The sequence below is a fragment of the Piliocolobus tephrosceles genome, chromosome 2 (genome assembly GCF_002776525.5).
Source record: "Piliocolobus tephrosceles isolate RC106 chromosome 2, ASM277652v3, whole genome shotgun sequence".
Classification (NCBI taxonomy): Eukaryota; Metazoa; Chordata; class Mammalia; order Primates; family Cercopithecidae; genus Piliocolobus; species Piliocolobus tephrosceles.
Window position 1 is genome coordinate 113,732,765 of NC_045435.1, and position 13,998 is coordinate 113,746,762.

At 35.8% G+C, this 13,998-nt stretch overlaps 1 protein-coding gene across 2 annotated transcripts in view; it reads right to left on the reverse strand.

Moving 5' to 3' along the window:
* The window catches only part of NLGN1 (neuroligin 1), a 900,839-nt gene that overhangs the window by 854,176 nt on the left and 32,665 nt on the right, over positions 1-13,998 (reverse strand). The window contains exon 1 of one of the 2 annotated variants that reach the window (XM_023213518.3): positions 8,531-8,599. The exons of the other annotated variant lie outside the window; for it this stretch is intronic. The gene's annotated coding sequence lies outside the window, so the exon portion shown is untranslated. Of the gene's footprint in view, positions 1-8,530; positions 8,600-13,998 lie in introns of those variants that run through there. 2 annotated transcript variants of the gene reach the window in all.

Sequence of the window (13,998 nt, forward strand, 5' to 3'; positions counted from 1 at the left end):
AGTTTCAAAAAACTAATAATTTAATCACAAAGAGCTTCAATTTATCCTTTTATAACTATATATATAGTCATAGTCATATATATTGTCATAGTCATATAGTCATATATATATAGATATAGATATAGATATATGTAAAAATATAAAAATTGGGCATTCAATTTTTTTTAAAACTTCTGTTTTTTTAGAGACAGGGTCTTGCTCCATCACCCAGGCTAGAGTGCAGTGACATGATCATAGCTCACTGCAGCCTCCAATTCCTGGGTTCAAGTGATCTCCCCACCTCAGTCTTCCTAGTAGGCTGCGATTATAGCCACTAGGCACAACACCTGATCGGAATTTAATTTTAAATCTTGTGTTTCCACTTTAAAATATACAGCCATTTGCCTCCCCTGGAAAGATTGGTGCCATAAGTGTTCTATTATAGACCCCAACTGGCTTCAAACCACTCTGTCATTTCCTCTAAACTGGTTGTATAGCATCATATTATATTTAGTTAGCATTATAGGTTGCTGGCTTACTTAAAAGATACATGTAATATGTGTATGTGTGTATGTATCTTACTTGTTAGACCAAGTCATACTACAATTAATCAGGCAAAAGTATAAATTTTGAAAGATTTATTACTACAACTAACAGCAGGCAAGTTATTAACATCCTTAAATTCAGAAACTCTAGGCTATATTGTTTGCCATGGTGTTTATTATCAAATCCTGCAACCCTCTGATTAATAGAATTAATCAAACACCTTTCAAAAGTTAATTTTTTAATATTTTAATATAATCTTGAAAATAATTTTATAGTTGTTTCTAGTCTAATATTAAGACTCAGTAATTACTGAAAGTACACAAGAAAACTAGTGTAAAATTTAAACCTTTCAATACAAACACCCCCATCCAGTCATTTATATGCTAACAAAGTGAAGTTACAAAAATTAGCCCGTAGGAATCTCTTTTTCCTTGGAGAATATTACACACATTGAATGTTACACATTATTTTTGGCTGGATTCAGGAACAACGTGATCTGCTTTATTAAAAGGAGAGATGAAACCAATTTAACTGTATAATGAAAAACTTGTTTGATAGAAAATATGATTAGTAATTTTACATGAAAAATAAATATTTGATACATTTTAAATACAATGGAAATAACTCAATACTCTTTATACCCAAAAAATCCCACTTACTTTTTTATAGCATTAAGATTTTCATATTTAGGCCAGGCGTGGTGGCTCACACCTGTAATCTTAGCAGTTTGGGAGGCCGAGGCGGGTGGATCACGAGGTCAGGAGATCGAGACCATCCTAGCTAACACGGTGAAACCCCATCTCTACTAAAAATACAAAAAATTAGCCAGGCGTGGTGGCGGGTGCCTGTAGTCCCAGCTACTTGGGAGGCTGAGGCAGGAGAATGGCGTGAACCTGGGAGGTGGAGCTTGGAGTGAGCTGAGATCGCACCACTGTACTCCAGCCTGGGAGACAGTGAGACTCCGTCTCAAAAAAAAAAAAAGAAAAAAGAAAAAGAAAAAAGATTTTCATATTTAATGATTTTAAAATAAAAAATAAACAGGTAATGCACTCAATACAAATCATTGCACATTGAAAACTGGGTAACAGATTTAAGATCCCAAATGTTACTGGCATTTTTCTAACTTGCAAAGACACATTCATTACTCCAAATTTAAGTTAATTGCTGTTTATACATATTTTTACATAATTTGAGTGCAAATGTCATGGTTTTGAAGTTAAAAGGGCTAATATGTACCTACAATACAAATTTTTCAGGTTCATTTCAAAATACTAAAATTAGATTAATACAGAAGGCAACCAGGAATTTACATCATGACCTGGTGGTTTAACAGATTTACTATATACTTCAAATACAGGCATACCTTGTTTTATCACACTTCTCTTTATTGGGCTTTGCAGAGAATGTATTTTTCACACATTGGAAGTTTGTGGCAACTCTGCATTTGCCAAATCGATTGGTGTCATTTTCCCAACAGCATGTGCTCGTTTTATGTGGCACTTCTCATGTATTTCAACTTTTTCATTATTACTACATCTGTTACGTTGATCTGTGATCAGTGATCTTTGATGTTTCCATTGTGATTGTGCCTGGGTGTTGGAAGCTCCATTCACAAAGATGGCAAACTTAACCAACAAATATGTGTGTTCTGGCTGCTCCACTAACCATCCATTTCCCCATCTCTCTGTCTCTCCTCCTGCCTCCCTATTATCAGAGACACAACAATACTGAAACTAGGCCAATTAATAACCCTACAATGGCCTTTTACTGTTCAAGCGAAAGAAGAGTCACATATCTCTCACCTTCGATCAAAACTAGAAATACTTAAGTTTCGTGAGGAAGGGATGCCTAAAACCAAAATAGGCCAAAAGCTAGGGCTCTTGTTTCAAATGGTTAGCTAAGTTGTGAATGCAAAGGAAAAGATCTTGAAGAAAATTAAGTGTGACTCCATTGAACACAAAAATGATAAGAAAGCAAAACAATGCATTATCGCTGATATGGAGAAAGTTTTAGTAGTCTTGATAAAAGATCAAACCACTTACAACATTCCATTAAGCTAAAGCATAACCCAGAGCAAGGCCCTAACTCTCTTCAATTCTGTGAAGGCTTAGAGAGGTTATGAGACTACACAAGGAAAGTTGGAAGCTAGCAGAGATTGGTTCATGAGGTTGAAGTTAAGAAGACATCTCCATACGTAAGAGTGCAAGGTGAAACAGAAAGTGCTGGTTGATGTAGAAGCTGCACCAATTTATCCAGAAGATCATTGAGGAGGTGGCTACAGAAATAAACAGATTTTCAATGTTGGTGAAACAGCCTTCTATTAGAAGAAGATACCATCTAAGACTTTCAGAGCTAGAGAGAAGTCAATGCCTGGCTTGCAGGCTTCAAAAGAAAGACTGCTCTTTTGTTAGGGGCTAATGCAACTAGAGACTTTATGTTGAAACCAGTGGTCATTTATCATTGTGAAAGTCCTAAGATCCTTATGAATTATGCTAAATCTACTCTGCCTGTGTACTATAAATAGAATAATAAAGCCTGGATGACAGCACTTCTGTTTATAGCATGGATTACTGAATATTTTAAGCCTACAGTTCAGACCTATCCTTTCAAAATATTACTGCTCATTGAAAATGCACCTAGTCACTCAAGAGCTCTAACGTAGATGTACAAGATTAATGTTGTTTTCATGCCTGCTCACACAACATTCATTCTGTAGCCCGCAGATTAAGAGGGAATTTCAACTTTCAAGTCTTATTATTTAAGAAATACACTGTAAAGCTACCGCTATCATAGATAGTGATTTATCTAATGGATCTGGGCAAAGTAAATGGAAAACCTTCTCAAAAGGATTTACCATCCTAGGTGCCACTGACAACATTTGTGATTCATGAGAGGAGATCAAAATATCAATATTAGCAAAAATAAGTTAATTCAAACCCTCATGGATGACTTTGAGTGGTTTAAGTCCTCAGTGGAGAAAGTAATTGCAGATTTGGTTAAAAAAAAAAAAGCAAAAAAAAAAAAAAAAACTAGAATTAAAAGTAGAGCCTAAAGATATGATTGAATTGCTGCAATGTCATGAACAAACTTGAATGGATGAGGAGTTGCTTCTTATGGATGTCAAAGACATAAAATCTACATTGTTGAAATGACAAGAAAGGATTTAGTACATCACATAAACTTACTTGATAAAGCAACTAAGAGAGAGAATTGACCCTAATTTTGAAAGAAATTCTACTGTGGGAAAAATCCTATCAAACTAACTTGCATGCTACATAGAAATCTTTCCTAAAAGGAAGAACAAACTGATGCAGCAAACTTCACTGCTGCCTTATTTGAAAAAGTTGCCAGGGTCACCCCAATTTTTAGCAACCACCATTCTGATCAGTCAGTAGTCATAAACATCAAGGCAAGACCCTCCAGCAATAAAAAGATTAAGACTCACTGAGGGCTCAAATAACCACTAGGATTTTAGCTTTAAGTATTTTTAAATTAAGATACGTATTTTTTTAGATCCAATGGTATTGCATACTTAATTGACTACAGTATAGTGTAAACATAACTTTTATATGTGCCAGAGAAACAAAAAATTTGTCTGACTCATTTTGCTGCAATATTTGCTTTATTTCAGTGATGTGGAACAAAACCTATCCAAGGTGTTCCTGTACCTTTTTTTTTTTTTTTTGCAGGTGAAAAAGCAATCCTTTTAACAATAAGAAATAAACTTCAACTTTTTCAAAGATGTGAGATGAGCACATTTTTCCTTGTGTTCTACACCTTGGGACACATTTTACGGGAATAGAAGCATAAAGTATTTACTCAATCTCAAAATAATTCCTCTATATAGTTTCCTGCATATTTCTTATTTGGCTCCCATTCATCCCTTGGATTAAATCTCACAAGTTTATAACCATTTGTTAATATAATATTAAAACTCAACAATGAGCCTCAACAGGTTTAGAAAATCATTCTCCAGGCTTTAAACCAGTGTTTCTTAACAGGTGTTAAGAGAAAAACTAAAGAATGTGGTATGTGCTATGGGGGAAAAAAATTCTTCCCTTGTGTAAATAAACTTGGTTGCCTAAGCATTAAGCAGACTCCAACAAGCTCTTTTCTTTCCATAAATTTTTCTTAAATATGCTAATCCAGATTGCTAATATCCAAGAGAGGAATTTAATATGAGACATTTGTCAAGCTGTTTTGACCAAGGAAATCTTAGAAAGTGAATATCTCTAATAAATTGTGTCTCCACTGAATTGAATTTGGAAAATATTGAAATATTTCCCAGATAAGTCTATCTTTAAGGAACTTCAGAAGAGATAATCCTAAAAATGTCCACACAGTAACTATCATTTTTACTTTTCTTGCTAACAGATAACACTGTTCCCTCTTCTTACATTCAAGGTGAAAAAAAAGGAACATCCAGTACCCATTAACTCCCTGAAAGCAAGTGTATCTTTATCTTTTCTGTCTACTGAATAATTCTAATTCCTTTAATCTTTCTTTAGAAGTCCCATTTTAAAACATGTGAGTGACTATTAGTGCTCCCTAAATCTTCCACAGTTTTTCTATATTTTCTTAATAATTTCAGCTCTAAACTTTGAAAATAAAAGTGAAAAATTAAATAAAACTTTTTTCTCAGTGATTCATAATTATAACAGTTTTCAGTATTAGAATCATATTATTTTTAAAAATAGGAGCACTATATTGCATACTGTTTAGAAAGGACTGCATATTGAATCCGTGAGCCCAGAATCCAGGGAAGAAATTCTGGATCAAGTTGGCATGTCTTTTAACTTAGTTCTTTCCTTCATTTCTGTCAGTTTTTTCCTTATATAGTCTTAATAGGAAAGACAATATGCATAAGGCTCATTTTTTTTCACCTTATTTAAACTCTATTCCTATCTTAACCAGGAAATTGGGTTTCTGGTATAGAAACTTTATAACACAAAATATTTATGCATCTAGGATATAAGATTTTCTCCATCATAAAATGAAAAGGGTTTTTGATTTGGAAACACAGTCCAAAGGGGAAAAAAAAAAAAAAAACCACCATTAAAGTGAAATTTATCTCAAAACAACCAAACCATCAAAGGCTTATTTCTATTTTCTTAAGAGAAAAATATATTCATGCCTATCTGCTATAAACCCCAAATGAATGAATCCTTCAGGACTAACTTCCCTTGATAATAAATCTGCAATGTTAAAAAAAAATCCAAAATAACAAATTGTATAATCTTTGGGGACTTGGATACTTGAAAACTCAGTCTAAGGGCTGAAATGAAAGAAACAGACCAGTAAATTGCTAGTTTGATGTCAGAGGGGATGGTGGCAGTGGTTAAAGGGTGACTGATAGCAGGGAAGGCAGGATCAGGAAGGCAAAGATAGCAGACCTTTGTCTGTAACACAGCACAGCACGTGTGTGTGTGTGCACGAGTGTGTGTGTGTGTGTGTGTTTGTGGATGGGGGTGGTGAAAGTAATGGCAGCAGCTGAGGCAAAGCCAAGAGTGATGGTGGCAAGAACAGCAATGAAAGAAACAGCACACGATGCACAATACTTGGCATGTTTGTAGTCTGGAGGCAAGATTTAAAGAAAATCAAAAGTTGGTAGCCAAATGAGAGGAAATCAAGTCCACTAAGCTGAATAAAGAGGCAAGTCAGACAACCAGCTCCAAGACAAGTACCACAGAATACAACTGGGATTAGACACACTGTCATATCCATCAATGTTCAAGAGCAGGAGGAGCAAGGGGCTGCACACAGGAGTGCTGGATAAATTCCAATGCATGTTTTATTGCAGCTGCAACTGTCTTTTAATATTGTAGCTGAAAAAGCCTCGTCTTTCTTCATTCAGTCTTAAAGGGCTTCTGGTCACAGTGTGTAATTAGGTCTTTACAGTAGATGACCGAGTCCTCTCAGAAAGCAGTAGTTATGGTCACAATAGACACATGTAGTGTTGGGGGTGATGGACAATACCAACAGCTGAAAATCTACCTGTGATAATTAAGAAACCAGGGGATAAAGAGCAGGAGGAAGCAACAGTCAAATTATTCCAAGTATAGGTACTTTGTAAACAGATCATGACTTGGGAATTTTCCTCAGGTTTCTCATCTTATTTCTATATCCAGAAATGGAATCTTGACAGTCAAATGTTTTATGTAGTGCTTCTTATTGCTAATGTCTGAGTCAGTCATGCAAGAATCAGAATTTACTTTGAGAAGTTTTAATAAGGATGACTTTAGATCTGGACAGGGTGAAGAAAAATAAAAAGGAACATTGCAGCACCCAGGGAATGGCAACAGAAAGAAGTTATGACTGGTCTAAGGACAAGAGAAAAATAGTATCACTGGAGTACAATTAGAACTGCAGGCATAGAAAAGAGCCACCCAACCAGGGTCACAGTGATAAAAAGATGTAGTCACTGCTAGAAATCATGGCTTAGAGCAGGAAAGAATGGCGGGGATGGGGGTATAACCCAAACTCTCTCTCTTACACTCTGTTCTCCTACCATTGTCTTGCATTTGTTGGATTTTTAAAAGAAGCCAACTATCAAGGGGGCCTGGGTGGATGTAGCTCATGGAAGCCAAGATTAGCTTCTCAAGGCATAGAACAAGACAGAGAAGAGCAGAACATGGATCTGGGTGAGTTGAGTTACAGATAACAACCTGCAGATATGTTACGGAATTAATGGGACACATAGTTAAACCATGCCTAAAATTAATGCTCTTGGTGACAAATATAGAGTCTTCCATGTTTCACTTCCCTAATGTAAGGTCCTCAAATCATAAGAGACGGGTCATGAGTGGTAGGAAATTCAGAATTATTAAAACATGTTCCAGAACTCATGTGTGTGCCATGTATTACTTGCCAAAGAATGGGAGTCACTAACCAGGATAAACAAAATTGTGTGAGGTACAGCAGTCTTCTGAAATAATTTTAATATTGGGAATATATTCTAGATGTTTCCTTCTTAGTATATTTGGATGATGACAATGAAAAATTGTTTTGCTTTTAACGGTGGTCATTTAAAACTGATTTCTTAATTTCTTAGCAAAGGTTAAATTATCATTTCTGCCTCTCCTTCAGCAAGTGCTGGGTTCACGTGGTGTTTGATAAGTTCATTTAAAAATGGAGTTATAGACACGCTCTAATAACATGCATCTTCCTTGTTGACTAAACGCATGGTACGGACTTTTACTACATTTTTTTCTTTCTTGCTTGCTTTTTTTTGAGATGGAGTCTTGCTCTGTCACCCAGACTGGAGTGCAGTGGCACAATCTCAGCTCACTGCAGCCTCTGCCTCCCAGGTTCAAGCAATTCTCCTGCCTCAGCCTCCTGAGTAGCTGGGACTACAGGCGTACACTGACACATCTGGCTAATTTTTGTATTTTAGTAAAGATAAGGTTTCACCATGTTGGCTAGGATGGTCCTGATCTCCCAACCTTGTGATATGCCCCCACCTCAGCTTTCCAAAGTGCTGGGATTACAGGCCTGTGCCACCACACCCAGCCTACTACATTTTTTTTTTTTTCTAAAAATGACTTTATTGAACTGATTATAAATATCACAAAATAATGCTTCCATGAACCTAAGATTTTCATATGTGTGTGTATGTATATACCATCAAAACAAAATCAAACTTTATAACATAAAAACATTATATATTTAAAGTGAAAATAATAGCAGAAAAGGGTAAAGAAATTTTCAAAAATAAAACCTATTTTTCTATGGCAGGTTATGGGGGTAGAAGGAGAAAAAGTGTGAGAAACAGTAGCTACACTCAAAGCATGGTTAAAGGATTATATCAGCTTGTCAAAATTATACTGCATATTGTATGGATAAAAGTATTAAAATTGTTCAACAGAAAAATCATTGGAACAAAAGAGGTAAGTCATGACTATGGTGGATGGTCAGGAAACACAGTTGCTGTTTTTCCATGGGAGCTTTTGTTACTACTTTTCTAACACTTCAATGACTGAAAAGAAATCAAACTGCGAGAACTTACTGCCACTCCAGTGAGCCCTGGGGGATTTGTCACAAATTTGGAACTTGAGTGGCCTCAAGCTTCACAGGTCTGCTCCTCAGAAGTGACAGAAAGCAAAGAGAAAGCAGAGCATTAGTTACATGGAACTGAGCACCTACATATTTTCAAATGGTGGGTGAACTTCAGGCCACCTTTCAAGTTTTACATTAGACCAAATGACCAAAAAATTTCCTCTAAAGCATGTGCTATTCTTAGGAGTTTCCAACAACAACCATTATTTTGTAGCTATTCACAGATAATTCTGAACCTACTCTTGCCTAATAGAAAGCTTCTTAAACACTGAAAATTGGATAAATAACTACAATACAGAGTGACTTTACAACTCCTTTTAGACTATTTTATAGGGTGTCATTTTACTAAGAACCTCAAAAAGGATAGGAACATTCAAGGAACTTAGCTCTTGATCCTAGAGAGCTGGTGAACATCAACAGCTTATTCTGATAGTAGATTGTAGAGAGTGCAATTGACTCTAGCTACATGATGCCCTGTATTCCCTGAATAATAATATAATCACTAGAAAAAAGTATGTTTACTCTTTGCACTTTAAACAAAAGTGTACCACTTGAAGCATTTATTCAAATATTGTTTCACTCTAAATCAGTGTTTCTTAAGTGAGGCCCATGAATTGTAATCACTGCAGTGTTTGATCAAAATGCAATTTCCTAGCCCCCATTACCAGGTAATTCATATGCATGTTAACATTTGAAAACCACTACTACAAAGAACTCATGTATTATATTAGGAATAAGAATATGAACATTAGAATCTACTTTGCTATACTGTTTGATACTCTTAAGATTTTATGAAAAAAAGGAAAGTTAAGGAGAAAATAGTCTGAGTAATTTGAATATGTCTAAAAATTACCTAATATAAACTATAACACATAGTTTTAAATTTCTAATTCCTCACCTCTCCCGACTCCCACTTTCTAGTTAAGGATTTTGGATTAAAGTCGATTCTAGAATTCTGAATAATCATGTATTTTCTACTTCTACAATCTAGAAGAAAAGAATCTAAGATTAAAAAGCAAGCAATATTTTGGCTGATTCTTAAATACTTTTAAAAGGGCCTCACTATTCTATATTTCATCATTTTATATAGTAAATCATAAATCTTAATACTAATTAATGAATTGTTAGGGACATTTTTATTTAAGCAACTTGTTTCCCATAAATTATATAACCTAAGCCAGGAGCTTCTCAACTACAAAGAAGTATCAAATCAAGAAAACTTCCATTATGCATAAAGTGATAGAACAACTGATGTTTTAGGAAGAGCTCGATTAAATACATATAAGGAGGGAGCAAAATGATCAAGAAATTGGTTGGTTATAAATTAAACACTCAACGTACAAATAAAAACTTATCTATGTACCAGCAATAAAGGGAGAAAATAGAAAAAAAGAAAATAAATATGTACCATACAAGCAAAAATATAAAATAGCTAGAAATCTAAGAAAGCTAACAATGAAACTGTAAATTTTACTGAGGGACATGAAAGATCAGGCCCTCTTCTCTTTTCCTTCTTTTTCCTTACTGAACATTATTAAGCTAAACTAACTGGGTAAGACAGAGAAAAGTAGGCATCTTAATGGGGGAGGGTTTGCATCCAAGATGGCCCAGAGAAAGGGATCAGAGCCTGAGCATGGTGAGGAGAGGTTTCAGACAGGGAGGGAACATTGTGGGGAGCTACAGGATTGGCAGAATGAGAAGTCATCCAAACAGAGGCAAGTTCAGATGTAGACTATCCAATCCCAAACAGGATGAGGGTGTTCCTGTAGGAGGGCAGCCCAATAAGGAGCATCAGAGCCCAGGTGGGGTGAGGAGGACATCAGTCAGAGGAAGGCACAGTGGCAGCAATGGGAGACTGGTTCAATACAGGGCAATTGGTCAAATAGGTAAATATCTTAAGAATAATAAAAGCCGCCGGGCGCGGTGGCTCAAGCCTGTAATCCCAGCACTTTGGGAGGCCGAGACGGGTGGATCACGAGGTCAGGAGATCGAGACCATCCTGGCTAACACGGTGAAACCCCGTCTCTACTAAAAATACAAAAAACTAGCTGGGCGTGGTGGCGGGCGCCTGTAGTCCCAGCTGCTTGGGAGGCTGAGGCAAGAGAATGGCGTAAACCCAGGAGGCAGAGCTTGCAATGAGCTGAGATCCGGCCACTGCACTCCAGCCTGGGCGACAGAGCGAGACTCCATCTAAAAATAATAATAATAATAATAATGATAATAATAATAATAATAATAAAAGCCGTGTTTCTCATTAACATAAAAATGTTGCAAATATGAAAAGGGAGAAAACCCAAATAATTATGTGGTGTTTGATTAGAATTTTAGGTAGTAGAGTGAACTCATTATTTTTAATAGAAAGATATAGAAATATAAAGAGATATAAATTGGATAAATATATATTTCCCAACTGTGTCCACTGAGACAGTCTGTGAGGAGTGGTTCCCAAATAGTAATGAGGATACCCAGCACCCAAATATTGGCTTCAAATATCACTGTCCTCTAAAAGGAAATGAGACTTCTAAAAGATAACACAGGAAATAAGTCTAGAGGACTTTGGGTTTGGCAATAACTTTTATACACCACTCCAAAGACACAATCCACAAAAGAAATAATTGATAAGCTGTACTTGACTACAATAAAAAATATATGCAAAAGACACTACTAAGAGAATGAGAAGACAAGCCAAAAACTAGATGAAAATGTTTATTAAAGATATATCTGATAAAGGATTCATCCAAAATATACAAGGAACTCTTAAAACTCAACAATAAGAAACTGAATACCCTGATTAAAACATTGGCCAAAGTCCTTAGCAAACACCTCACCAAAGAAGCTATACAGATGTAAATAAGCATAGAAAAAGATGCTTCACATCGTATGTCATTAGAGAAATGCAAATTAAAACACTAAGGAGGTACTTCTGCACAGCTATTAGAAACGGCAAAATCCAGAATACTGACAACACTAAATGCTGGCAAGGAGGTGGAACAAAAGGAACTCTCACTGACTACTAGTGAAAATACAAATGGTATAGCATCTTTGCAAGTCAGTTTTTTAATTTCTTACAAAAGTACTTACATTTGTACTGAATGATCCAGCCATCACATCCCTTGGTATTTCCACAAAGTTGAAAACTTATGCCCATACAGAAACCTGCACACAGGTGTTTATAGCAGTTTTATCTATCATTTCCAAAATTTAAAAGAACCCAAGATGTTCTCCAGTAGGTTAATGGATAAACTGTCATGTATCCTGACAAAAGAATATTATTTAGCACTAAAAAGAAATGAGCTATCAAGCCATGAAAGGACATGGAGGAAACTTACATGCTTATTACTAAGTGAAAGAATTCAATATAAAATTGTTATGCACCGTATGATTTCAGATAAATGACTTTTTTAAAAAGCCAAAACTATGGAAGTAGTAAAAAGTTTGGTGGTTGCCAGGGGCTGGTAGGGAGGAAGATATAAATAGGTAGACCATAGAGCCCTAGAAGATTTGTAGAGCAGTGAAACTATTCTGCATGATACTATGATGGTGGGCATATATCATTATACATTTGTGGAATCCACAGACTGTATTACACCAACACTGAATCTTAATGAAAATTTGGATTTTGGATGATAATTATGTGTCAGTGTGGATTCACTGTTCCTAACAATGTACCACTCTGGTGTAGGATGCTGATAATAGAAGAGGATATGCAAGAATGAGGGCAGGGCATATATGGGAAATCTCTGCATCTTCCAATCAATTTTACTACAAATGTGAAATTGCTGTAAAAATTAAAGGATATACTTTATATATGTCTGTGTGTGTGTATATATATATATACAAAAATCATGGCAAAAATTGATTACTGAATTTGAAAAATGCTCACAGATACTGATTTCATCATATTTCATACAAATAAAAAGTTATGTAAGCACAAGAAAGATTTTGTATATTGTATATGTGTGCTAGATTTGATAAGGAAAGTACATGAATAAAAAGAAATTGTTTGCTCCATATTTGCCCAAAACTACTCTTATTCATAAAGAAACAAACCAAAATGTAGATTAAAAACAAAAAAAAAGGGAACACAAGGATTCTTGGAGAAATGGCTGGTTCAACAGCTAGAGAAGGAAAAGTACAAGATGATCCAGGAACATCTTACTGGGCCAGAAGGCAAGAAAGTGCTTTCAGTATGAAAGGGTTACGGTAAAAGTTCACGTGTTCCACCCTAACATGTTTCTACTAGTGAAATAGGGAAAATTTTAGCATGAAAGAATAAAATGATAGTAACAAACTGTGACCCATTTAATGAAAATAGAATGAATACATACTGATACAGTCAATTAACTAATTAAAAGTTAGCTGGGCATGATATATTACAAAGGGGAAAAGAATACTGTCTTCATATGTTTGTATTGCTATCAGAAATATCTGAGGCTGGGTACTTTATAAAGAAAATATATTTGGCTCACAGTTCTCCAGGCTGTGCAAGAAGCATGGTATCAGCATCTGTTTCTGGTGCTGCCAGGAAGTTTCTGCTTATGATACAAAGCAAAGAGGAGCTGGTATGTAAAGATCACATGGTAGGAAGCAAGAGAGAGGAGAAGGAGATGCCAGACTCGTTTTAACAAGTAGATGGCAAAGGAACTAAGAGTGAGAACTCATTTAATCCCATGAGAATGGCACTAAACCATGAGGACACATCCCTCATAACCCAAATACTTTTCACTAGGTCACACTTCCTATATTGGGGATAAAGTTTTAACAAGAGTTTTAGAGCACACAAATATCCAAATGATATCAGATACCTTTACAGGGGAGAAGGCTGGCAGATACCACCTTAATCAAGAGCCACCTGATAGGATGCAGTAAGATAATAGCTTCACTTCTGCAACATTTTTCCAAAACATGCATCTTATAAAAGTAATCATGAAGAAATATCAGACAATTCCAAACTTAGACTGTAAAACAACAGTTCTATAATCCTTAAAAGTGTCGAGAGAGTGATATTATCAAAAGGGTGGAGTAAGAGCAATTTGGTTTTACTCTCCCTCATAGGAAACCAAAATCAATTATCTAGAGCCAAGATTATCACCAGGGGACATCCCAGAACTAAAAACTGAGGCTCTGATGACTCCAGGTATCACAGAGAAGTGAAAAACCACAAGCAGGAGGTAAGAGAAACAAAACTCTCTGGCCACAACACCCTTCCCCTAGCCAGGCACTATGCAGAAAGGTTCTACCAGATTCAGATTTTACCCTGGAAAAAGTGAGATCAAGGAAGACTGACAGTTTCATCACCAGTTAGGTTTCTTCACAGAAAAGACATTTCTGCTTGAATCCACAGGAAGCATCACAAATGCCTGTAGGGTGAAGGCTTCTAAGGGAAACTAGAGGCATAAAGTAGAGGTGTGGCTACTA